The sequence below is a fragment of the Mauremys reevesii genome, linkage group 11, assembly GCF_016161935.1.
Source record: "Mauremys reevesii isolate NIE-2019 linkage group 11, ASM1616193v1, whole genome shotgun sequence".
NCBI classification, from domain to species: Eukaryota; Metazoa; Chordata; order Testudines; family Geoemydidae; genus Mauremys; species Mauremys reevesii.
In genome coordinates this window covers 62,291,700-62,319,530 of record NC_052633.1, presented here as the reverse complement: position 1 = coordinate 62,319,530, position 27,831 = coordinate 62,291,700, and positions in this window count along the sequence as shown.

Genomic DNA, 27,831 nt, shown 5'->3' with positions numbered 1-27,831 from the left:
CTAAATCAGTTTAGCTTCACTGAAGGAAATGGCACAGTGCTGCATCTGGGCCCTGGGGCTCAAGCAGAATTAGAGGATAAATTGATTCAATCTGGTTCCTTGTGAGAAATGATAGCACAGTCTGGTGAATGGTGTTGGGCTTTTACCCTAGTTCACTTCCCTTCCTCTATTACTCTTTTAGACTTTATTTTTAAAACATAAAATGCATAGTGAAAAAGAATTGCCATACTGAATCAGAGCAATGGTCCATTTGGCCAATATCTTGTCTGCTGTAGTAGTCAGAGCCAGATGCTTCAAAGGAATGTGCAATGATCTTTGTTAGTGAACAATTATGGAATAATTTGGTAACACCCTTTATCTGTTTCTTCCTCTCTTTCTATTTTCTATATTTCTTTCCACTCTGTCTCTATTACTGTCTCTCTTCCCTATCTGCTACCATTATTTTTTAAATTCTCCAAAACACTTATATTAATATTACAGAAGAACATAAGAATGGCCATATGGGATTAAACCAGTGGTTTATGTAGCCCAGTATCCTTTCTTTTGACAGTGGCCAGTGCCAAAAGGAATCATCAGAATAGGGCAATTATTAAGTACTCCATTTCATGTCATCCAATCCCAACTTCTGGCAGTCAAAAATTTAGGGACACCCAAAGCATAGGTTTGTGCCCCTTACCTTCTTGGCAAATAGCCGTGAACTTGTATAGTTCTTATTTTAACCCAGTTACACTTTTGGTCTTCACAACATCCCCTGGCAATGAGTTGCACAGGTCGACCGTGTATTGTGTGAAGATGTACGTTTTTTGGTTTGTTTTAAACCTCCTGCCTATTAATTTCATTGGGAAACCTCTGGTTCTTGTGTTATGTGAAAGGATAAATAACACTTCACTATTCACTTTTCCCACACCTTTCATGACTTTATAGACTTTTATCAGTTGCAGTCATCTCTTTTCTAAAATGAACAATGCCAGTCTGTATAATCTCTCCTCATAATGAAGGTGTTCTGTAACACTAATAATTTTTTTCCTTCTCTGTACCTGTTCCAATCTGAGTATATCTTTTTTAAGGTGGAGTGACCAGAATTATCTGCAGTGTTCAAAGTGTTGGCATAGCATGGATTTATATAGTGGCATGATGGTATGTGTTTTATTATTTATCCCTTTCCTAATGTTCCTTACATTCTGATAGCTTTTTGGCTGCTGCTGCACATTGAGAAGATGTTTTCAGAGACCACTTGACAATGCCTCCAAGCTCTGTATCTTGAGAGGTAACAGCAAATTTAGACCCCATCATTCTGTATGCATAGTCAGGATTATTTTTTTTCCTCTCTGAATTACTTTGCACTTATCAACACTGAATTTCATCTGCTATTTTGTTGCCCAGTCACCCAATTCTGTGAGATCCCTTTGTAACTCTTCACAGTCAGCGTTGGACTTAATCATCTTCAGCAATTTAGTATCTGCCATCTTGCTGTTTACCCCCTTTTCCAAATTTAGGGATATATTAAACAGCACATATCCTTAGGAGCATTTACCTCTTTCCACTGTGAAAACTGACCATTTGTTCCTGCTCTTTGTTTCCTATTTTTTAACCAGTTACTGATTCAAGAGAGGACTTTCCCATATCTGCCTACTTTACTTAAGAGCCTTTGGTGTGGGACTTTGTGAAGAGTTTCTGAATGTCCAAATGTACTATATCCACTGGATCACCCTTGTCCACATGTTTGTTGACCCCCTCAAAAAATTCTGAAAGATTGTTGATGCATGATTTCCCTTTACAAAAGCTGTGTTGACTCTTCCCCAACATATTGTGTTCATCTATGTGTGTGATAATTCTATTCTTTACTATAGTCTTAATAATTTGCCTGGTACTGAAGTTAGGCTTATTGGCCTGTAATTGCCAGGATCGCCTCTGGAGCCTTTTAAAAAAAATTGGCATTAGGTTAGTTACCCTCCAGTCATCTGGTACAGAGATTGATTTAAGCAATAGGTTCCATATCACAGTTAGTAGTTCTATAATTTCATATTTAACTTCTTCCAAAACTTGGGTGAATACCAGCTGGTCCTGGTGACTTATTACTGTTTAAGTTATCAAATTGTTCCAAAACCTCCTCTACTTGATACCTCAGTCTGGGATAGCTCATCAAATATGTCACCTAAAAAGTCTGGCTCAGGTATGGAAATCTCCCTCACATCCTCTGCAGTGAAGACCAATGCAAAGAATTTATTTAGATTTTCTGCAATGGCCTTGTCTTCCTTGAATGCTCCTTTTTAGCACCTTGATCACCCAGTGGCCCCACTGATTGTTTGGCTTCTTCTTTTTGCTGTACTTACAGATACCAACAGCAATTTTTAAAAAATCTTTTGCTAGTTGCTCTTCAAATTCCTTTTTATCCTGCCTGAATGTACTTAACACTTGACTTGCAAGTTTGTTCCTTTCTTGTTTCCTCAGTAGCATTTTACTTCCAATTTTTAAAAGATGTCTTTTTGTCTCTAACCAAGTCTTTCACTCTTTTGTTTAGCTATGGTGGCATTTTCTGGACTTCTTACTGTGTGTGTGTGTGTGTGTGTGTGTGTGTGTGTGTGTGTGTGTGTGTGTGAAAGAGAAAAAATGTTTATGCTGCTTGTGACTGTAGGAAGCATGAATGGAATGGAAGCATTTCAGAGAATTGTACCATGGAGGTCCTGGACTTTAATCTCTTACCACTGGTTCCTCCCCAGCACTGCACTAGTGGGTATAAATCAAATCTTGTGTATGCTGCAAACAATGTATATGAATACCAAAAACTGAGTTCAACATACTGTGGAAACCTGAATTCAGGATGTTCTTTCTTTGGCATTTTAAATCATAAATTTCCAGTGGATGCCTTTAAAATATCACCTATCACCATCCCAGATACCTGCAACATCTTTCTGTACTTAGAAGAGCACATGCCGAGTCACTGCAGTGATAAAATAATAATAATTACCACTTTCCCGGTGCCGAGCATCTGAAAGGATTTTAGAACCATGAATGGAGTAAGCGCCACAACAACCCTGTAATGAAACCAGTCAGGGTTATCCCCATTTTATGGAGCACATGGGGTGATTTTAATCAAACCCACTTTAGATGAATTTTGAATGTCTGGGTGTGCATTTACAGCCCTGATTGCATAGACCTACTCAAGGAATGTTCCCAGTGAAGGCTAATAGGAGTATTGCCTGAGTATGGTAGCCTTTAAAATTCTATTTGCTATTTGCATGAGAGTTAAAGTGTACAGCTACAATCTACCCTCTGTAAGGAATGGTGCATAGCTGCTCCACTCATGGAGTAGTGCAGAAAAGGAATCATGACACAGAGGCATCATTCCCTACTCCCGACTTGCCCCAGAGGGTAATAGCCAATATTAGCCTTCCAACCCAGGCCTCACTGTTCATGCTGGGTTATTCATTGGGAGTTGGAGCTAAGACTCCATCCACACATAATGCTTCCTGCTAACTTGCACAGTGGGCCATAGCGGGTGTGCAGTTCCCATTTTCCCATCCTGACCAGACCCACAGTTCTGGGAGTCTGGGTGGGAGCATATGGTTGACCTAATCCCCTCTTATGCTCCTGAATGCCTGTGGAAACTAGGCCACAAACTGACCCTAAGCATGGTACCTAATCAAATTGCACCTTCATAGCTTGAATAATGGGAAAATGCATCTATCTGAAGAGAAGAAAAATATGTATGGTTTGAGTAGAGCTTCAACAAACTGATCTGTTAATTAGAGATTAAAAGCCTAGTAAATAAGCACGTCTTGGCTCACTTATGTCCTAAAGTTATCGCCAGAAAAACCTTCAAAGAACAAAAGAACTACTCAACAGCAACATAGTGTAATGGTTTTGAGTTGAGCAGAAGAACTTTTCAGTAGCAGTCTTCTAATTCACTAATCCTTAATCCCAATTTGACTAGTCAGTTATTGCAACACACCACTATAATCTCTACCAGCAGCGCTAATTAAAGCATGAGAAAGTATTGGCATGTAAGTCACAAGTAAAACAAACTTTTTAAAAAACTGTTTAAGTAACACTCCATGAATGCTCCAAGGCCATGAGTAAGTTGATTTTATATTCCAAGGGTTTCCGAAGGCTACTTTACTGAAAATCATAAACCACTTGCAAAAACACGCAACTTGTGGTTTTAATCGATACTGTCTTTCAGAGACAATAGGAAAGATCCTCAGCTGGTGTAAATTGGTGTAGTTCCATCAACTTGAATGTTCTTCAATGTTAATATCGGCTGAGGATCTGGATGAATATTTAATTTTCCTCCAAATTAAATTTTAAATATATGATTTATTCACAAATCACAGCATTTTCCCAAATATTATACTTCATGATTTTGCTTAAACCCCAAGGATAACGCTGAAGTGTTTTTTTTATCTGTTTGTTTGTTTTTCATTTCCAAATACTTTCATTGCTTCCTCACCGGCTGTCGTATTGTATGTTTTCTGGTCAAATGCAATCAAATCATATTGCATTTACTCAGCCACCTCTCTCACTTTATATTAATCCATATTCTCTTTACAAGCAGATTCATTTTTTTCTCTAGATCTTAGCCTGCTTTTCTTCTAATATTTCTACAATTTCTATGGCTGCCTACCTTTTTAACTCTTTTTTTATCAGGCAGATCTTCTGTTGTGCTCTGGTAAAGAGTGGAATCTTGCCCTCGGGTCTAAGAAATATTCTTTCAGACACTTTTAAGTTTCCTAAATTTATTTTTTGCCTATATTTTTTTCAACCACTTCTTCTATCTTTATTCTGTTTAAGCAGAGCTTTTACTAAATCTTACCATAGCTATGCTTAAGTCATTTCTAATAAATATGCATCCAATTAATTTTGTTATGGATCCTATCAGTAGTCTTCAAATCAAAGCATTTTTGTTTTTTTGTTTTTGTTTTGCATGTGTTGCTTCCTATGTTTCTTTCTGATGATGTTAGTTGGCATCAAATTCTGGTTGATGATGAGCATCTGCAGCTCCCATTGCTTGGCTATTCACAAGATTTGTCCAGAAGAGTCCATAAGGAAGGCTAACTAACTGCCCACATGCAGGAAAGGGAAACATGGGAAACAGAAGACAAAGCTAGTCTATGTTTACAATGATTTGAGTATATGAGAGAATATGGAAGAAGCATTTGACCATCTTTACAACATGACTAATGGCAGGAATTGGATGTCAGAGTCTGGGTTCCTAATCCCCTGTCTCTATCCAGGAGGTGTTCTCTCCTAGCTGTTCATTCTGTGGACAACTTTGTAAGACACAAAACCTTTCATGGACTGCCTCCCCTCCAACATCTCCATGGTCACATCTTTTTGGTCAAAATATCTCATTCTGGTGACCATCAGATAGGATTCCACTGCAACAGACAAATCTGTCTCTCCAAATTAACAATTTCATTTTCCCATTAGTTCTTTGAAGGAGATCATCAATAACAACATAACTTGGTTAACATAACATTTAGCCAATACATACTCCTCTGACTGTGAATCACTAGGGCCTGATCACTGAATGGATTGACTTACATGGCTTGCAATGAACTTTGGATCAGGCCTTAAATCCATCCTTTTTTTCTTTTCTTTTCTTTTCTTTTCTTTTTCTTTATTCAAAATTTTAGCTTTGGGAGAATTTTCATATACTTCAACAAATAAGAGTGAGAAAAGCAAAAATTGCTTGGGATTTTCTCTACCCCTGATCATGAGGACAGTCTGTCTATTTTGCCTTAAATAATCAATCTTTGGTCTGCACGGTCATTATTATAAACAGCTGTAATATCCATGACCAGCATTGCAGCTTTTGATAGTTACAAAACTCAGAAGATGCTCATTAGACCCCTGGGAATCTTAATTGGTTTTAATCTATAGCTTTTAGAAATTCTGTGGCATTCTTGAACTCAAAAAGATCATAGCAAGCATCTTTCAAATCTGTACATAGTTCTTTTCACTCCTCATTGAATTTCAAGTGGTAAAATGTATTGGTCTTCCTTAATTTTTCATCGTGTGGGACTCTACTGCACTCATACCATATGGTGATGCATAACAGGTTTGCCACAATGGGCTTTCAGGTGTCATAACACGCTGGTCTAGTATTATCTAACAGCTGTCAATTCTGTTTATGAAAGGCAAGCTCACATTCCTGTGATCCATTCCCTGGACTAACCCTCTCAAACAACTCTTGTAATAGTTTTGAGATACTCGGATGATTTTCTACAAGAATCAGTTACAGTATAGTTGACCAGCAAGATACAGTGAGTTTGGCTGTATTTAATGTCAAATTATAATGTCCTTTCCCTGGTGAGTTGTATATTTCAGTATCTGAGCACAGGAATCTTAGTAGCCATTACTGTCTTGACATATTCCAAAATGGTATAAAACCTGCCCTAAGCAGATTCACCCAATGCTCAAACTAAATATTTCCACTAGTGCATTAGGTTATGCTGTGCAGGCCATTTCATGATTAAAATGCCATTGATTTTAATGAACAGATTCCTGAAAAATGTAGTCTGTCATAGAGATGAATAGAATCACTTAAAAGTTATGGAGCAGCTTATGGTACTTGTAAAGTTTTGCAGGAGAACTTACTTTCAAGCAATTTTGCCCATCAGAGAGTGATAAATAGAAACACATGGCACCTCCTCTCTCCCTTTTAGCATTTGTAGACGGCCTTATGAGGACGTACTGCCAGGTACTTAACTGAATCAGAGATGGGTTCCAGGTGTCAATAGTCATTCAAAAAGTGAAGTTTCCTGTAACTAGGTAGCAACATTAATGTCCTTGATTTGGCATATAATATACATGATATTACTTACAATAATGTTATCTCCAATGTATTATAAGTGAGGCCTCTCATTCCAATAGCGAGATATCACTGGGCAGGCACATTTTTTTTATATAACATGGATAGATATCCACTTCATCAGAACTTTGCATAGTGTCTGCTAAAAGAACCAGATCTGTGAACGTAGCTGGAGGGGGAGGAAGGAGAATAAAGGTCTGGATTCTTAAAGATGAATTTTTTTCTTTAAAACTATTTATAAAGCCCTTTATTCCTTAAAAATCCACCTACAGTCATTTGGCAGCATTTATTCAAGGAGTCCAATGCACTCATATGAAATTTGCACAGTTTGAACTAATTCTACCAAATAATACAAACTTACTCTTATTTTCCCTGCAACCAAGAGCAGTGACTAGATATCGAGTACTGAATACTGTACTAGATTATATAGACATAATACACTTAGCACTTACAATGCTCCTTTCTTTTGCACATCAAAGCACTTTGCAGATGTTATAACTCCATGGGGAGATAGATATTATCAGCCCCATTTTACAGCTGGAAAATTTGATATACAGATCAGCAAAGTGATACAGGAAACCATTTCCAGAACCAACAAAGCTGTACAGTAAACCAGTGGTAGAGTGGGGAATGGAATATAGTCATCCTGCCAACCATCACCCATATTACAAGACACGGTTCCAAGTTGTTTTCAGGAGATTCTTTTCTAAGTTTTAGGCTGCACTGTAGTGATTTCCAGGTATGTGTGTGACAGCTAATGCAGTAAACTGTTTCTGGCATGAAAAAGAGCACTCAGCTTGGTGTCTTATCAGAATGCTCACAGATATGCCATCTCAACAGATTTTAATATTTATACCTTCCCTCCCCTTTCTATCAGTGTTTACCAACAAATCATCATATTTGTTGATATGCCTAACAAATCACCCTCGGCAGCAATAAAGTCAATAAAAGCCCTCTTCAAAATACTGAGGAGTGCCTGGGGATTTGGATTCTATACAATATGGCATTCCTGAATTTTAAAAACAGGTGTAATTCACTCTTAAACGCTGCGACATTAGGCATACACTTCCCATCACACCAACAGTTTTGGTGAATCATTGCTAGCTCTTCTTTTTCCCCATAGCCCTGTGCTCTTGATCCCACCAGAGACCCTGTATTGCTGTTGACGGGATCCATGCCTGAAGCAATAGGCTCTGACATGCCACATGCTTTATTTATACCGACTGGCCCTCTGACAATCTTTTTCCCTGCTAGTTCCAATGAAGGTTTTGTGTGTATAGCTATTTTCATCACTAAAATGATTTTATATGCAGTTCGGATATAGTAGTTAAACTATTCTCAGACAGCAACTTCCTCCCTCCACCAGAAACCTATTTTGTATAGATGTCCATGAACAGCCTCTTTTGTTGTGCCTTATTTTCATACCCTGCTAGAGAGCTTTGCTTTAAGGTACTAATATAATCAAAAATTGCTTCATTTATCCCCTGCCTCATCCGCCATGGTGAAACTGAAATGCTCTGCAGTTATCAGTGGTTCGGGCTGGAGGTAGCTCATTACAATTAGAGTGAATTGTCACACAATTTGTCTTTTGGTCTGTCTGATGAAGGGCTTAGCAAGAAAAGAAGAGAAATACACTTTTTGACAGTTCACTTACAATTCTCCTTATTCAAGATATAGCTCGTTTTTAATCTTTCAGCTCTTTCTGCTAAATTAACGTGGCCAGATGCAAAGCAATTTCAACTTTCAAAAGTTGTATTTAAGCTAATTGATTGCCTCTGTTGATTGATTTAAGCTAATTGATAGCCACAGTGTGTTTCACAGGTTTATTATCTATATTTAAAGTGAATTGCCTATATTTTCATAATTGACCCGGGTACATGGGTGTCCAACTTGAGACACCTTGTACAGGTCTGAATTTCAGAAAGTGCTGAGCACCTACCCTCAGAAAATACCTCCTTTAAGGTGTCTTAAGGTGGGCGCCCAAAATCACTGTCCACTTGAAATCATAGGTCTTAATTGATATGACCAGCTCACCTGGATTTAGCCTAATTGGGACAGCTGACCATACTTGGGAGGATACTCTTTCTTTATAATTGTAGTATGACGCCAAGCAGAAGTGGAGCCAGGGAACATACTTTCAAAGAGGAAAAAGTGAGAGTGTAGTTTTAGAGCTAATCTGTGTCCCTTGCAAGGCTGGCTCCAGACCCCAGCGCGCCAAGCGCGCACTTGGGGCGGCGTACCGCGTGAGGGCGGCAGGCGGCTCCAGTGGACCTCCCGCAGGTGTGCCTGTGGAGGGTCCGCTGGTCCCGCGGCTTCGGTGGAGCATCCTCAGGCACGTCTGCAGGAGGTCCACCGGAGCCGCGGGACCGGCGACCGCCAGAGTGCTCCCCGCGGCACGACGCCCTGCTTGGGGCGGCGAAATTCCTAGAGACGCCCCTGGTCCCTTGGTCTAATAAATGTCTTTGTTTGGTGTTAGTAGAAAATGACTTTGCTATGCCATTTGTCACATGAACCAGCAAAAGTAAGATGGTAAGAAAATACCAATGTTCAGCCCTCAACAATGTGGGAAGTGTTCAGAAAAAGGAGTGCCACAACAGAGTCCGAGGGCTGGTCTACACTACTGCTTAAGTCAATGTAAAGCCACCCCATGACCCACGCAAGTGACAGCAACCCAAACCTGTCCACATCACACTAGCTGGCAGGAGATGCTCTCCCGCTGACATAGCTTACACTGCTCGTTGAGGTGGAATAATTATGCCAACGAGAGGGTGCTCTCCTGTTGGCATAGCACGTCTTCCCCAGATGTGCTACAGCTGCCGACGTAGAGAGGTAGTGTAGACTAGGCCTAAACCACAAAGAGCCAGGATAGTTCATCTTGTTAATTTGTGAAGTCGGGAGTTAAGCTGAAAAATATGCCTAAATCATTTGCCTTAGTAGTGGAAGGGGAACAGGAATCACAATGACATTGCTCTTTAAAAGCTGGATGGGCATTTCAATCCAAATGTAGATCACTGGTATGTTTGGATGGTTGTCATGGTACCAAGGTGGTCATGTGTATATCAGTGAACATTTAATTATTTCTTTACTTCCACCTAACACCGCAGAAGCCACAACCTGCTCTCAGCCGCAGAGAGGCTGCTCTCTGTTCTGCTCAGCATTCACAGAGCCCAGCATTCCAGTCTGTAGGGTGACCCTTCGAACTCTCTACCTCCTCTCATCCCATTACACAAGCATAATAGCTTCTCCATTCAGGTGTCAATAGGAAGGACACATGAGAGATCATTGTCCTGTATTCTTCCATGCCACTCCTGCCATATTTTTACCTAGGGAATTCAGTGCTTTTGAGAGGCATTTTTTTCAGTGTTTCACTTTTCATCATGGTTCTAGGCTTCTTCTGTTTTCATACTATGTGACTTGCATTGACCCTATCAGAGACTGCAATGTCATTTGGACTCCTGTTCCAGAGTTAGCACCTTTTGCCTGGTGTGCACACTCCAGAACAGGAGCATCTTTTTACCTTGTAGCACCTTTTACCTTTTGACCCTTCACCCTCGTAGGGTCCCAGAGCTCGGGTTCTAGCCCAAGCCCAAATGCCTATACAGTGATGTTTAGCCCCAGAGCCTGGTCCACGTGATCCTCAATCAACTGACTTGGGCCAGCCGTGGTTCTTTTTAGTCCTGTGTAGACATACTGATAGCGAGGCAGCCATCACACCCTGAGGTATGGGGCAGACCCTCAGTTATCTTATCCTAACTATTGCTAACTCAAGATAATTGCAATGAAAATGTGCAGCCGCAGCCACAGCCGAATCAATACATGACAGTCCTCCTGACTTTCCCACAAGTTGTCTGTGCAACTATTCTTGTGTACTGTCTTGCCATCTACCTGTGCTGAGACCCTTGACTAGAACTGCTCCACCTTCATATGCATCTAGTCAGTGTCTCCATCCCAACCTGCTTGCAATTCTTCTAGCTTCACTCCTCTGCATTGTTTGATAATGCAGAACAATGAAGAGTAAGAAGCCCATGTTTTAGGCTGGTCTTCACCGGGAGATCGACACTGCTGTAATCAATGCAACAGGGATCAATTTAGCGGATCGAGTCAAGACCCGCTAAATCAATGGCAGAGCGCTCTCCAGTCAGCCCCGTTACTCCAGCTCTCCAAGAAAAGTAAGGGAAGTTGACTGGAGAGCATCTCCCGTTGATGCAGTGCAGTGAAGACACAGGTAGCTGGAGTAGCGTAACTTAGGTCGACTTGCCCCATAGTGAAGGCTAGCCCTTAGTGTGCAGCCACCTGACCAAATGATCACATCACAATTTTAGTGCAGTTTTTGGCTGATGTGAGCAAAACCCATGACTTTACTCCTGAAAGAAGAACCTGCACAAAGGTATGTCTAAGCATGTGTAATTAACCACTGGGCCAATTAACCAAGGATTGTGGTGGATGCGCCACCACTGACAATTTTTAAATCACGATTGGGGATGTTTTTCTAAAAGGTACGCTCTAGGACATATTTTGGGGAAATTCTATGGCCTGTCTTATACAGGAGGTCAAACAAAATGATGTATTGGCCCTGTCTTGCCTTAGAATCTATGTTTGAGAGACCAGTCAGGCTCATGAGCAGACTTGGCAGAATTGTTATTTTTTTAAATATGTAATTTTGATGGATAATATTGATGGTTCTCTTTAAGCATTTTTTATAGATTTTTATTGATATAAATGTTTACATTTGTATGAATTATGGGCAGGTGAGACTACGTGGGGGTTAGATGCTAATTATTTAATGGCAGTAAACACAGAGAGTCAAAAAGTTAAACATTTACAACGGTTAGAATTTGATTTAAAGGTATTTACATTGTATATTTTGACAAGAGGTGTTGATAATTTGTGTTTTAATACATCCTCAAGCAGCATTTTTCTTACTTCGCCTAGCTGTAAATTTTGGTTATCAATGGAAATATTTTTCATCAGTTTGTGTGCTTACCAACATTTAGCAATAAAAACTGAATCCTTCCAAAGACTCCTCATGCACTGGGGGGCAAATCCATAAGGTACATGAGCCCCAGGGATTCACCTCCTGTTACCATCTCCTCCAGTTATGAGTCCCAACAATGCCTGGAGGAGCCAGTCAATGAACCAGGCTTTTAGTTGTGGAACCTCACTCCAGCAGCAGTATCCAGTACACTCTACACCGTCCGCAATGCAGGGGAAAGAGAAAACAATGTCCTGACAATTTTCTTTTCAGTTCCATGGCTTAATGTTTTGTTTTCTTATGTTGATACTCATTTGAACCATGTCTGGGCAGCTGGAGTGCCACATTTTTTTTAGCATAAATGAATTGCAATAAAAGTAAAGACAGCATCTTTATATCTTTAACATGTACAGAAACACTACATTTGATTTCCAGAGAGCAGTGCAATGTGCCGCACAACACCACTAGTCAGCCCATGAAGCTTCAGCATGTGAGCACACAAGGTATCCCTTCTGGCCTTTGCTGTTACAGACTCTGTACCACTAATAGATGCATTTGGTGGCTGTCTCTAAGCAGACCCCCAAAGCATCAGTGTCGGCAATCCATTCCATCCATAGTACGCCCACTTAGCCTTATGCATATTGAGATGCACACAACATGCCTCAAGCACGTGTCGGGCATTAAACGCACTGTAGTGCAAACCAGTCAGTGACAGCGCCATCTTGCTTTCAGTCAGGCAAATGCATATTCCTCCACCATTGGGCACTTGCTCAGCATGTAGTTAAATTGCCTCTTATCTGGTTAGTACATATTAAGATAAGCCATCATCAAGCAGGAAAGCAAAGAGTAGGCTGGTTCACTTAAAGTTACAGTGGGCATGAACACCTCATTGATTGTATTGTTAAGGGGCAACAATTAACCAATTTGCCCCCACTGAAAGAAGCTGGACATCTGACTGGCATCATGCACCTGTTACCCCATAATCTGACATTCCTGTGTGTACCCCAGAATTTGATACTACTGCAGTCAGCAATTTTGTATGTTCAGTCACTGCCAGCTGAAAACCAACCATCACATAGCTAGGAAAATCTGAGGGCTTCATGAGGCAAGGTCAGACAGCTGCATACTTGCAGTTTGTTAATCACAATGGGAGGATGGGACCTACAGGTAACCAATTATAAATATGGAAGAGAGTGAGGGAATAGCAACCTTGGTACTAAGTGCCCCTGACGCATTGTTATGAATAGAAATGTTTTGATGATAAGAGCTAATGAGTAGTTTTGCTGAAAGTAAGAGAATTGGTGACCCATTAGGGGTTACTATGGTGACTCACAAGGAGACACTATAGGTTCTGTGCTTTGTTTGAAGTTATTTATAAAAGATTTGGTGAAAGAATTTGCTTGGGAGCAGGCCAAGGAAGCATTCTTTGCACCAGGATCTGACAGCTAAGTTCCCCAGCAGTTATATGGAAGGTGGGGACCCCCGGAAGCATAGCTGCCAAATCCTCTGAGCCATTTCTTAACTTTGTGTAACTATAAATGTTTTAAATGCTCTAAACCCTATTGAAATTGTGCGTGTGTGCGCGCTTGAGATCTAATAAATAAGTAGTTTTAGGTGAAAGCCTGTCTGCTTGAGCCAATTATTTATCAGTCGGATGAGCTGTGCCCCCATTGCTTTATGCCTGACACTGCCTGGAGAGAAACTGTTAAGTTATCACTGCTTTGGGTTCTGAGAAACCCCAGGTAACAGCACCTTGCCAGAGCATCCAATGTAGATGTCCATGAATATGCCATGGTGGGCCATGGGAGCAGACATAATGAAAGAATAGCATCCTTTCCTGTTAATGTACTTGTTTGCTTGAAATAGCGGGACTAGGTTGGGTATATGCATGACATCAATCACACATGCACAGTGTGGCAAGCCCATCCATTCATAAATATCTTAATTCTTTAAAATAATTATTAATATTAAGCCCCACAATTATTGCAGGAATATTTCCAGTGTTTACAACGCTGGGGGACAGCACAGCATTCATTGTCTTGCAAATCTCCATGACCACTGGGCCCACCATGGATTTGCCTAGCCCAGACCGATTACCAATAGATATGTAATGGCCTGGGGAGGACAGTTTCCATAGGTGAATAGCTACATGCTTCTGGGTTATTATTGGTGCTCTCATCAGGCCACTGTACTACTCAAGTACTGGGACAAGCTTCTTAGATAGCTTCAGGACTATGGCTTTCTTCATGTGAAAGTTCTGGACCCACTACTGGTCATCCCAAGTTTCCTTCACAATCTAGTACTAGTACTCTGTGCTTTGGTCTTGGTCTTGCCGTGAGAAATAACACCAGTTTAGCCTATGCCTTGTAGGTAGGCCTGGCCTGATGTCAGTAATTAAATACATGTGGGGGAGGCCTCATTCCTTGGAAGATAGGATTAGGGAGGTAAATAAATCATCACATTGAAAATGGAACATTTGTGCTAACTAACATAACTAAATATGTCAGTAATCTAAAAGACAGAATATCTGAGCTAGGTACGATATGAGGGAGAATACTAAACCAAGGGAAACATTTACCATGAACAAGATAACAATGGACAAGATAAGTGAGCAATGTAGAGATGATATAAAGAGTAGGCTGAACATAAGCAATGTATGGACAGAGCATGCTGCACAGGGATTGGTTCCTACAAGGTAACCGAGGCCTGGTCTACACTAGTTGGTTATTTCAGAATTAGCCGAGTTAATGCAGGGGGAAGGGGAGAGTGTTGTGTGAAGTGATCATCCCAGAGAGCCCGCAGGCCCTCCTTTTATATGGCAAACCCACCAAGCATTGCTTGCTATGGGAAAGGGGGCCCAGTAGTTTGAAAGCATTGAAATGAATGTGGAAGAAGCAGAACCCCGTGTGCCCCTAGGCTGCCTACAAGCTCAATTCTGTTGCCCGTGTGTGATGGCTTATTCACACCAAAGTGGCAGGCACTTCAGTATAAGAGGCAAAATGCTAACTTGTACAGAAAGAACATGGGCTGTGTACTATGAATTGCCTGTTTCACTGAGAAAGAGTGTCCCCTTTGTTCTCTGAAATGTATCTTTTAAAATACTACCCTCCCTTTTTCTCCTCCCGCAGGTGCAAATGTTTCAACGCGGCCCCTATCTACTCTGTCCAAGAGGCTGGTCCAGATTAGAAGACGGAAAAAACAAACTCGGGAGGACATGCTTACCGAGCTCATGCAGTCCTCCCACACTGATAGGGCCCAGCTGAATGCATGGAGGCAAACAATCATGGAGTCCCATAAAGCATTACAGGAACACGAAGAAAGGAGGGAGGCGCACGATGAGAGCAGGCAGGACGCTATGGTCAAGCTCATGGGGGAGCAAACTGACATGCTGCACTGTATGGTGGATCTAATGCAGGAAAGGCAGCAAGACCACAGACTGCTACTGCAGCCCCAGTATAACTGCCCTCCCTCCTCCCCAAGTTCCACAGCCTCCTCACCCAGACACCCAAGAACACGAGGGGGGAGGCTATGGGGACCCACACACTCAATACCAGAGGATTGCCCAAGCAGGAGAAAGCTGGCATATGCAAACTTTTGATTTGGTTTCTCGACTTGTCCTTCCCTCTTCCTCCATCCCCCAACCCAATATCCCCCTCCTCCCCCAGTCTACCTTCTGATTTCTCTCAATGTGTTGTGCAACAAATAATAAAGAAGGGTTTTTTAAACAATTGTGACTTTATTTCCTTTCATATATATATATATAGGGGGCGGGTAACTTCAAGAGAAACAAACACAACTGTCACACCGTACCCAGGCCAGTCATGAAACTGGCTTTCAAAGCTTCTTTGATGCGCAGTGCATCCTGCTGCGCTCTTCTAATCACCCTGTCACCTGGCTGTGCGAAATTGGCCACCAGGCAAGTTGCCTCAACCTCCCACCCCACCATAAACGTCTTCCCCATACTCTCACAGATATTGTGGAGCACACAACAAGCAGCAATTACAATTGGAATATTGGTTGTGCTGAGATCTAACCGAGTCAGTAAACTGCGCCAGCGTGCTTTCAAACATCCAAAAGCATATTATACCACCATTCTGCACTTGCTCAGCCTATAGTTGAACTGCTCCTTACTACTGTCCAGGGTGTCTATACAACTTCATGTGCCATGGCATTAAGGGGTAGGCTGGGTCCCCAAGGATAACTATAGGCATTTCAACATCCCCAACAGTAATTTTCTGGTCTGAGAAGTAAGTCCCTTCCTGCAGCTGTTCAAACAGATCAGAGTTCCAGAAGATGCGAGTGTCATGCACCTTTCCAGGCCATCCCATGTTGATGTTAGTGAAACATCCCTTGTGATCCACTAGTGCTTGCAGCACTGTGGAAAAGTATCCCTTGCGGTGTGCCGGGGCTAAGATAGGGATATGCATTCTGTCTATCGCTCTGCTGCAGTTAGGGAACTCCAGCACATGAAAGCCATCCACAGTGGTCTGCACATTTCCCAAAGTCACTACCCTTGATAGCAGCTGCTCAATGATTGCAGCACAGCCGCCCCTACAGTATATTTGCCCACTCTAAACTGATTCCCGACTGACCGGGAGCTGTCAGGCGTTGCAAGCTTCCACAGTACTATGGCCACTCGCTTCTCAACTGTAAGGGCTGCTCTCATTTTGGTGTCTTTTCACTTCAGGGCAGGGGACAGCAAATCACAAAGTTCCATGAAAGTGGCCCTACACATACAAACGTTTCACAGCCACTGGGAATCATCCCAGCCCTGCAACACTATGTGGTCCCACCAGTCTGTGCTTGTTTCCTGGGTCCAGAATCAGCGTTCCACAGCATGAACCTGGCCCAATGCCACCATGATCTCCCAATCGCCACATGCTGTGCTTCTACAAACAGCTGGGTCCATGTATAGTAATCGCACTGTTGTCGCTTCCTTGCCCTGTTTTGCAGGTACTGCACATACTGCTGGATTATGCGCGAGATATTTACAATGGTCAAAACTGCAGTGGAGATCTGAGCGGGCTCCATGCTTGCTGTGCTATGGCGCCTGCATGCGTAATCATGGGAAAAGGGTGCAAAACGTAGGAGAGCTATTCGGTTCAAGATGGCCGATAAAAGGTGGTAAATGGTTGTCTTCTGTAGCTTTCAAGGAGGCGGGAAGCTCGTTAGAGCTGCAAGAGTGGGAGAGCAGAATTTGTGGCGGAAACTGTGCAGCTCAGTTCACGATGGCCAAAAAATGGCGGGAAATTGTTGCCTTCTGTAGCTTCCATGGGAGCCCAGGAAAAGTTAGCTAGTGACGCAAGAGCGGGAGAGCAGAGTTTGTGGCGGAAGCTGTGTTGCTCAGTTCATGGTGGCCGAAAAAAGGAGGGAAATGGTTAGATAAAAGAATAGATAGAAAGATGAGAGGACATGCGAGATGGATTCATAGTACCAGGAGACAGGCGGTGCACCATACTGCACCATACTGTCTGCTGGCAGTATGGCGTCTGCCGTAGCTTTCATGGAGGGAGGAGCGAGTGACGACACACCCAGAAACACCAGCGAGAACGTTTTTGCCCCATCATGCCCAGAATTACAATGGGCGGCAGGGACTGCTGGAACTGTGGGATAGCTACCACAGTGCACCGCTCTGACATTCGATGCTAGCCTCGGTATTGTGGATGCACTCTGCCGCATTCACATGCTTTAGCGGGGACACACAACACTGAATGTATAAAATCGCTTCCGAAAAGTCGAATAGACTAATTTCAAATGACTTTTGTACTGTAGACGTACCCCAAGCCAATCCACACATGTGTTGCAATTTATAGTAAATGCAATGTGATGTGTAAATGTATATAAAGGGAGAGGGTTTCTGTGTAACTTTGGAGCTGGGAAGTGCCCTGCATCCACCCCCCACATGTTTGAGTCATTGTAGCATTAATATGCCAAATAGAGATACCTGATTGATGAAATCAAACTGAGTTCTTGGGAAGCCAAGTGGAAAGAGGTCTCAGAGGGAATCCCAGAACACCTCCATCTCCTCATGGTCCCCTTCTCTTGGTGGTGTGCTTCTGTTTGTAAGCTGCTGCCACCATCTTCCCTGGGCTAAAACTAGCCTCTGAAACTCCCAACAGTGTCTCTTGGCAGCAGCTTCTGGAGAGGCATCAAAAAGCAACACTATCGCCATAAATAGCAGCAGCTGTCAGTTATTCAGTTGAGCCGGTGTGACCCAGGGACATTTTGATGCCAACCGGCAGAGGACACAGAGGTGTGCAAGGATTACGCAGATCCCCTGGGTCTGGGATCTACCTAATAGTTTATCAAAGGGTGCATTGTAAGACAGGAGTTCTCAATCTTTTTCTTTTGAGGCCTTCTGTATATGCTATAAAAACTCCAGGGGCCAACCGGGGGAAGGGGAGAAGGAGGTGGCTCAGGGCCTCAGCCATGGCGGGAGGGGCTCTGGGCTTCAGCTGCCAGATGGCAGTGGGGCTTCTGCCCTGTGGGATGGTGGGGCTACAAGCCCCAGCCAGTCTATCGCTGGACCTGCTTTGCGGAACCCCTGAAATGGCTTGCGCCCCTCCCCGCAGGGGGCCATGGACCCCGGTTGAAAACCACTGATGTAATGTCTCCACTGACAGTCTATGTCTCAGTGATCATCATAATTACTGTGAAAGTATGTACAGGCAATATGTGAGGAGCTATGTATATAAACTGAAACTATGCTCTTAAGGTCTGTGAGTTGGGGCTGGTCACCAGAAGCTGATAAAAAATTTTTCTTTGAGGCAGAAGATACTGATCTATCCAGCTGGCTAAATGTAAATTGAGTATTGTATGCTTCACAATGGATGCCTATTTACAGCCCGAACAGAATACTAATCAAGAGATTGTGGAGTCTCCAGAGGAGATTCTCTACAAGGAAAAAGAACATGCAGTAGATGGTACCCTATTTACAAGTGAAGAGACTAGATTGTTGCAACTATGCTTGGGGATACAGAGGTACTCAGCTGGACTGACTGTTTAAAGCTGGAAGAAAGACATTGGGTGAGCTAACCTTTATGAGACAGGAGATGTTGTGTTAGCTACGCTTAGTCTCTAAAAAGTGTGTTATGATTTTATTTTATATACAACAATTTTTTTTCATTAATTCTACTTGCTGCTTCTCAAATCTCTATTCTTTGTTAAATAAATGTAAACTTGTTTTCACTATAAACATGTTTAAGTGCTGTAAGTTAAGCAGAGTGGTGATCCTGATGCTTATTGGTAAACTGAGCTATTCTGTTCCTTTAAGAATAGCAAATCTTTTGATTTCTGTGAGTGTCCAGTGGAACAGGGGTTGAATGTTCCAGAGGGAAGCTTGGAGTGTTCAGAGATTAGTGGGGGCCTTTTACTTACCTGCAGAGGGACAACAGGGCCCGTGTGGGATGAGAAGGAAGTGCTTGTGTTGCCTGTGGCTAGTGGCAGCAAAGATTAATAGATTTCAAGGCCAGAAGGGACGATTGTGATCATCCAGTCCAACCTTCTGTGTAACACAGGCCATAGAACGTCCCCAAAATAACTCCTAGAGCAGATCTCTAAGAAAAACATCCAATTTTGATTTAAAAATTGTCAGTGATGGCAAATCCACCACAACCATTCGTAGATTGTTCCATTGGTTAATTACTCTCACCTTAAACAGTTTATACTTTATTTCCAGTCTGAAGCATGTTATACTTTTCTCTACTAGATTGAAGAGCCCATTATTAAATATTTGCTCCCCGTGTAGGTACTTATAGCCGATAATCAATTCGCCCCTTCACCAGCTCTTTGTTAAACTAAATAGAGTCTATCACTGTAAGGCATGTTTTCTAATTCTTTAATCATTCTTGTGGCTCTTCTATGAACCCTCTCCAATTTATGAACATCCTCCTTGAATTGTGGGCACCAGAACTGGGGACACTATTCCAGCAGTTGTCGGACCAGTGCCAAATGCAAAGGTAAAATCTCTATTCCTACTCAAGATTCCTGTTTATGCATCCCTAGGTCACATTAGCTCTTTTGGCCACAGTGTCACACTGGGAGGTCATGTTCAGTGGATTACCCAACGTTGCTCTCAAATCTTTTTCAGTGTCTCTGCTTCCCAGCATAAAGTTCCCCATCCTGTAAGTATGGCCTACATTCTTTGTTCCCAGATGTATACATTTACATTTAACCATATTAAAACACATGTTTACCAAGTGATCTAGATTGCTCTGATCAATGACCTCTGCCCTCTTCATTATTTACCAACTTTTGTGTCATCAGCAAACTTTATCAATGATGATTGTATGGTTTCTTCCAGGTCAGTGATAAAGATGTTAAATAGCATAGGGCCAAGAACTGATCCTTGTGGGACCCCACTGGAAACAGACCCGCTCATTGATGATTCCTAATTTACAGTTACATTTTGAGGCTTTCTTGCCAGTTTTTAATCCATTTGCTTTGTCCCACATTAATTTTATATTGTTCTATGGTTTTTTTAAAACCAAAATGTCTTTTGTTACCAAGTCAAATGCCTGACAGTCACAGACAAGGCTTCCTCATATTGAGGACAGAAGGGTGCAAGGTGCCCCACAACTCTGGGTACCTGCCAGAAGCTTCACAGCAGTAGCCATCCGTTTAGCATGTAGCAGCACCCCACCGCACCAGCTTGGGTCCTGCAAGGACATGCATTTCTCAGGCCTACAGCATGTCCTCCTATATCCCCAAAGTGGGCAGACAAGTTGTCCCACAGCACCTTGTAAATGCAAGCAGAGAGTGCCACAGTCGGTGGTGCTATGATAATTGTATTGCCCAGATAGCTGTATTGCTTGTCATAGCCACATACAGTACCAGTGCGGACATGGTGCATGGCAGCAGCATTCTTATTTCAACAACGTGGTTGCACCATAGTGGGTTAGACTATGGTGCATTAACAAACCCATGGGTGCTTAACACATGGTCAGCATTCAATGAAGACAGGCCCTAGAGTCAGAGGCATTAGATAATTCCTACGGAAATGCAGAGCACCCTGAACTTCCATGAAATCAATGGGATTTTAATATAACTTGTGCTACAATGTGTCTGTCTCAATCAACATGCTATTTCTGTGCCTTCTTTCCTTGCTCCTTACAGTGTCTGCTTAATCGTTAATAAGATTCCCTGCAGCAGTAATGCCTAAGCTCGCACAGCAGGCCATCTGTGCGCATAGGAAGGCTAATGTTAGAAGATTCCTTTTGAAATCACTAATTACTCCAAACAATCAAAATATGCTTACTTCAGTGTCTACCATGGCACACCTCAGGATGGGTTTGTTAGGGCTAGAGCTGTGAGAATAGCACAAAACATTATCCATGATCTTGCATTTATAAATCAGTTCACTTCAACTGTGTCTGTGGCATTTTTCACTTGCAAAATAATGTTTGCACAATGCAAACTTCCAAAGCACTATCATAAGTACCTACAGAAACTGAGTTTTAAAGGCACAAAGTACAAGTGACTTCACTGGGATTGCTTGCATTCTTTTCCCATCGGGGGCAGAAACCACACGTGACTTATCTGACTAATCAGAGGTAAGCAGCGCAACTCAATTTTCAAATATTCCTATTGACTAACAGAGAAAAAAATTGAAAATATATTGAACAAATAAATTAAAGGACCAATATCTGCTCTTGGACATTGCATGAGAAGAAAAAGAAGCATTGCATTTATTAGATAACTTATTTGTTGCATATGTTTCACTCAGTTCCAGTAAGCAGTCAATAAGCTGACAATCTACAGAGAAACTACAGAGAATGTTACAAAATATGTATGGTTCTAACATTTATAAAGAACACTGATAGGAAAAGGGAGATTTTCACTTGCTGGTTTAATAATTATTTTCTCCTTTAGGAGTTTATTTCCCAGCTCTATAGACCTAGAGAATGTAGAGAGATTTTTAAAATAAGTGAGTCATGACCTACCTGGCTTTAATCAATGTTATTATGGCCAATCTCCAAGATGAATTCATATAGGCCAGTTCTGAGCGTGCAGTAAAAAGAATGTACTTGCCAATGTTTATGGTAGGCCACCTGTTCCACCTCCAGACTGTAATATGTTTCATTAAGTAGCAGAATTAAAATGGGCCAATCCCTTAAATTCTTATTCAGGCAAAAGTCCCATTGAAGCAAGTGCATTGGGGTGCTTGCCTGAATAAAAACTGAGTACCTATAACTTTTCAGAACTATTTATTGTATTCCTGATTTGAGGCAGCAATGGAGATGGTCACCCAAACCAGTGACAAGTCTGAGGTACTTATATTACCATAGCAACTGAGCACCTTACATTCTTTTAATGTAATTATTCTCACAACACCCTCGTGAGGTAGGGTGGTGCTATTATCTCCATTTAGCCGACAGAGAAGTGAGGCACAGACAAACCAAGGCCCACATCCTCAAAGGTATTTAAGCACCTAACTCTTATTGATTTCAATGGGAGTTAGGCACCTATACACCTTTGAGACTCTGGGACCAAGTGACTTGTCCAAGGCCAAAGTTATCGGTGGCAGAGCAGGGCATTTAGCATCCTAACCGCTGGACCATTTTTTTCTGTTAAAGGCCTAAGCCACTAAGGCCTGCAAAACGATGATGTATGAATCTGACAAGATGCTGAGGTTCTGTTTAATGTAGATGTGCCCATAGAAGTTTAGATCCTTATATATATTTTGGTTGACAAATTCATTTAGACAAGGGTTTGTGTGAGATTTCTTGTACTTTTCAGAGTAAATCAGGTTGAAGTCAATGAAGCTTCTCATGGGGTAAGGTGCTAACCAAAGTGAGCAAGAAAATCTGAGTCTATGCCATTGAAATAAAGATATTACTCAATAGGCTCAACTGTAATTTTACACTTGGTCCTTAGAGAGAGGTAGCACATAGCTGCCCCACCCAGGGAGCAACCCAGTAAACAAATTGTGACTGAGGGAGTTGCAATTCCTCCCCTGCGGCCCCCGTCCTCTGGGGAGAGAGTTAGGCCACTCTTCTTCAACCTTTCCAGCAGTTTTCTGTGTCCTTTGTGGGTGGTCAGTGAAGGGAATGGAGCCTAGAGCGTCTCCCAGTCCTTTTCCCATCCACTTGCTCACTGAGGGGTGTATCAGATAAGTAGCTCCTGCTCTTGCTCAATGTCAAAGAGATGGGTCCTTTCTCCCTCTTATTCCCCTGAGTCCGGGCTGTGACAGTGTATGCAATGTGAGTGATGGCAGAATCCAGTTCTAATGGCCATATTGTGAACCCTTTACTCATCTAGGAAAGCAGTTATTTAAGCAAGTAGGCCCACTTGAGCCTTGAGTCATGATCATCAGTGTGAGCAAGGGATTCATAGTCTGGTCTTAAATCAATAAAGCGATGCCCTTATAGCAGTGTAAATGAGGAGCAATTCCACACAGATATCAGTGAGGTGTGAAAACCAGAATAAGTGAGGTGTCTGGTCCTCTGCCTTCACCTCTGGTCATCCATTCGACTGTGTGCTGCATACAGAGATGCTTTCATTAAAAGTAAAAACTCATATTTGTTTCCCAAGGTCAAATAAGACATGCTTTCCAAATGCAAAATGAACTAATTCAGCCTTTGCAAACAAACTTTCTCAAAGCAAAAGATGAACTTTGCCTATCTCATTTAATTTATGCTATTATGTTTCCATCCTTGACTACACTCAGAAAACAACTTTGCTCATCCTCCCAAGTATTTAAATGTTATAAACTGTAATAATCAAAACAAAAACAAATAAACATTACAATTGCTTGGCAGAATATTTTAAATGAGTGAAAGAATAAAGAAAACAATCCTAATTCCCTAGTGTTTGCAACTTCTTGACCAGCTTCTCAATATGCATTTCTACATGGCCAAATGTACAGGATGGGTTACTCTATCCTGGGAAGAAGTAATTCTGAAAAACTTAAGGAACCCCATCTGTTTATCTTAACAAAAAAGAAGGTTAAGGGGTGACGATCATAATCTGTAAGAACCTACATGGAAAGCAGAAATGTGATAATAGAGAGCTCTTCAATCTAGCAGGGAAATGTATAACAAATTCTAGGGGCTGGATGTTGGAGATAGATAAATGCAGAGTAGAAATAGGGTTCAATTTTTAACAGTGAGAAATAAGGTGTACATTTCTAACTGTGGTGCTAATTAACAGTGAGAGTAATTAACCAATGGGACAGTTTACCAAGGGTTGTGGTCAATTCTCCATCACTGACAATTTTGTAATGAAGATTGGCTGATTTTTTTTCAAAAGGATATGCTCTAGTTCAAACAGAAATTAATTCGAGGAATTCCTGTGGCCTGTGTTATAGAGGAGGTCAGATCAGATAATCACAGTGGTCCCTTCTAGTTTTATAATCCGTGAATCTATGAATTTTCCTTTGAGGTGCATTTGAAAAGTGCCCATGAACTGAAGGTAGTGGCAGTCAAATGCACATTTCTGAGTACAGAAGTTGTCCTTTTCTGTACTACAGACAAACTTTGTTCTTATAAAGGGGTATCCAGAGCCTTTGCACAATCAAGGTTTAGTTTAAATGGATTTTGGTTTGGATACTAATGATAGCTACAGGACCAGACAGAAATTTCAGTGAAGTTGCTTATTTTATCACAGCAACATTACAGTGTATACTTCAACCCTGGCCTGGGGAAACTCCCACCCTAGAAGTCTAGCTAGTCTTTGGCTTCTATTCTGAGACTGCCAACCAGGGGCGGCTCCAGGCACCAGCACGCCAAGCACACCAGGGGCGGCAAGCCATGGGGGGCGCTCTGCCGGTCGCCGCGAGGGCGGCAGGCAGGCTGCCTTCGGTGGCATGCCTGCGGAGGGTCCACTGGTCCCGCGGCTTCGGTGGACCTCCCGCAGGCCTGCCGCCGAATCCGTGGGACTGGGGACCTCCCGCAGGCAAGCTGCTGAAGGCAGCCTGCCTGCCGTGCTTGGGGCGGCAAAATACCTAGATCCGCCCCTGCTGCCAACAGCAGTTTAAAATGAAAAATGTTACACACCATGAATGGGGCTGATACCATCGGATCATTTAGTATTGACCACCAAACAGCCATTAAATAGTAAACCAACATCAGTATGCCACTGTTTTCAATATACTTGAGGCCAGTCCTTTCACTGGAAAGCAGGGGGAGAGGGGTCATCAGTTTAGTAAGAAGTGTGTATTGACATTTCATAAATAGAGGAATTTTCTTGCGCTTCAGATGCAGTGAAACGAAAATGTTCCTCACTGCTGTCTTTGTGAAGCATACTGACATCTCTCTGATTTTTAATGCCTTTAATCCAAGATCTATTTCTCATTTTTGCTCCTCTGATATGCTTCTATTTTTACTAACATATTGGTTGGATTGGTGAGTTTGTGTTAGTCTGAAAGGCTATGGATTATCAAAGTCTCTTTTCTGTGAGCAACAGCTCTCCTGAAATGTCTTTTTTTTTTTCCTTTTTGACCCAGGAAAACATGTATCTAAAGGCAGCAATTGAACAGTATCTTTTTTGCTTTCCTGTGAAAAATATGAGTTACATGCTTACCTAAGGGGATTGTGTCTATGCTCAGGGATAGCAAATACTTCAGCTCTGACTCACCCCTGAGTAAAAATGAGAAACAGTACACACAGCAGTTCCATTTTCTCTAGAGAGTTAGCTCATTGTCTTCACTAATTAGGCATCCTTGTTTTGTCAATGGAATTGGGATTGCTTCTTTCTTGTGAAACCGCAGAAAGCAACTCCAGTGTATGTACATTGCAACTGTAAGGCTCTTTTAACCACCTCACCCCACTAGTATGAGAGCAGAGGAGTGTTAGTGCAAAATGGCTGTTGTTGAAGAGCGAGTTGCACATCAAAATGCTTTTTCATGGAGCTTATGGGTGGCATTTTTAAAAACACTGCACAGCTGACCTAACTGGTCCCACTGAAATCCAAGCAGCACTTGGCCTGTTAAGAGCTGACCACCACAAACCATTTGCAGTGCACAATATCCAGTTTCTGTCACTGTTCGAATGCTGCTTGTTTAACCCACATGCCTCCTGGGTGTGGTGCTCTGTCCCCTTCTAGTGTTACAAGTGGGGGCTCGTCCGGGATATCAACTGGGAAGTCTCTGAAGCGCAGGATGCACTTCCTTAGCTAGGGGAAGTATGTAACCCCCACACCTCCTGGGTGTGGTGCTCTGTCCCATCTAGTGGCACTAAGATCACTTAGAAATTAATGAGATTAATGAGATTAAACCACTTTTAGAGGCCCTTAAAATGGCAATTGGGGGGTGGTGGGAGAAAAATCTTTTACCATCAATGCAGCTGCAATGGAATGACTCTTGCTGTGACACCAGATCTTGATACTCCAGTGGACATGCTTTGACCATCATCACTGTATCAGCAAGGATCCCAAACCAATACATGTGAGATCCTGCTCTTTCTTCCCCTCCTTCATGAGCTCCCATGTTTCTCCCATCCTCTCTCTCTCTCCGACTTTCACCTGATTCTGAAATCAACTGTACAGCATGATGAGATGGCCCATCAAGCCCTACTTGGCCTGAGAAGGAGCGGGACCTGACCAGCCAGATGATGTCCCTGTCTGGGGAAGTGAACCACGGTCCAGAGCACCAGCTGTAGTGGCCAATCAGCAAGCCCCAAAGCATCTGTCTGTGACTGAGCAAATGCCCTATGTCCTGAGAACATCAAAAAGTCATATTGCCCCCATCTTTACTATTCTATCTCTGCTCTCACCTCTGTGTCTGTCTGTTTTGTCTAAAGCAAGGACACGACTATCATTCCCAATTCAGAACTGAAGAGCACTAACCCTTTCTTCACACCAAGAAGGACAGTGTTGCTGAATAAGAGATGTGAGCCAATATTCACTGTCTCCAAAAAGGGACTTTGATAGGTTTTGATTGTTTGTTTTGCAAAACAGTACATTTCAGTTTCAATGCTCTGGACCTCATTGTGATTCTTTTCCTTTTATGTGTTTCACTCAATATATTTCTAGCCTTTGGCATGAATTTTACAGTGAGTTTGCTTTAGTGCAAAGGGGGCTGAGGTCTCTGTTTACTAAACCCTGGACACTGTTGAAAATTGTTTAATGTTGGACAGGGACTGGGTTATGTTAATACTGTTACCCCATATAGTCCATCTAACTTAACACACCACCACACCCTCTCAACTTCAAAATGTTGAGGAAAAAGACTAGCTTTCCAGCATGTCCCAGAATATGTTGATCCAGTGGTGAAGGCACTAACCTGGAACTTTGGATATGGAGACCCGGAATCAGGTCTCTGCTTCTCCCACACTTTCTGTGTGCCCTTGAGTAAATCACTTAGTCCTTCTGTTCCCCAGCTATAAAATAGGAATAATAATGCCTACTTCCCAGAAAGCTGTGAGGAGCAATGCATTACAGATTGTATGGTGGATTGTGAGGCAATGGTTGCCATATAAATAGTGATATTGAGAAATAAGCTTGTCTGATGTGGGCCATTTCAGACCAATAAGGGGGGATGCATTCCAGAACTGCAGCCGCCCTACACCCCACAAATACCCAAATAGTAATTGATTCTTACTTATGTACCAGCAGGGCATCAAGCACTGGCTAATTAACGGCGCCTTTTGAAATACAAAAATCCTGGCACTCTCCCCCACAAGGCAAGGCCACTGCAACCCCAACCTGCAACCACAAGGCAACTCCACACACACACCCTCACTTCAACAGACACCTATAGTCTCTAGAGCAAGAACACATAAAGATAAGATTGATATATTACACATCTCCTCACTCTTGTGTGACTCAAACCTTGCAGGCGGGTGGGCAGACAGATGCTGTATTTTCAACAGGTTATCACGTAAACTGCAGAAGTGGGAACACTGCAGCATCTTTAGCTGGACACAGAAAGTTTTAACATTAGCTATCTCAGTGTACTGTGATAATAATTCAGACCTTTAGACCCACATAAGAAAACCCCAGCAAATTATTTTTCTGGCAAGTGGCAACACCATAAAAAAACCTGGCCAGGCCAGCCAAATATCCACCAGGTGGTATCTCTAATGCCACACCCTATTTCTATATGTAC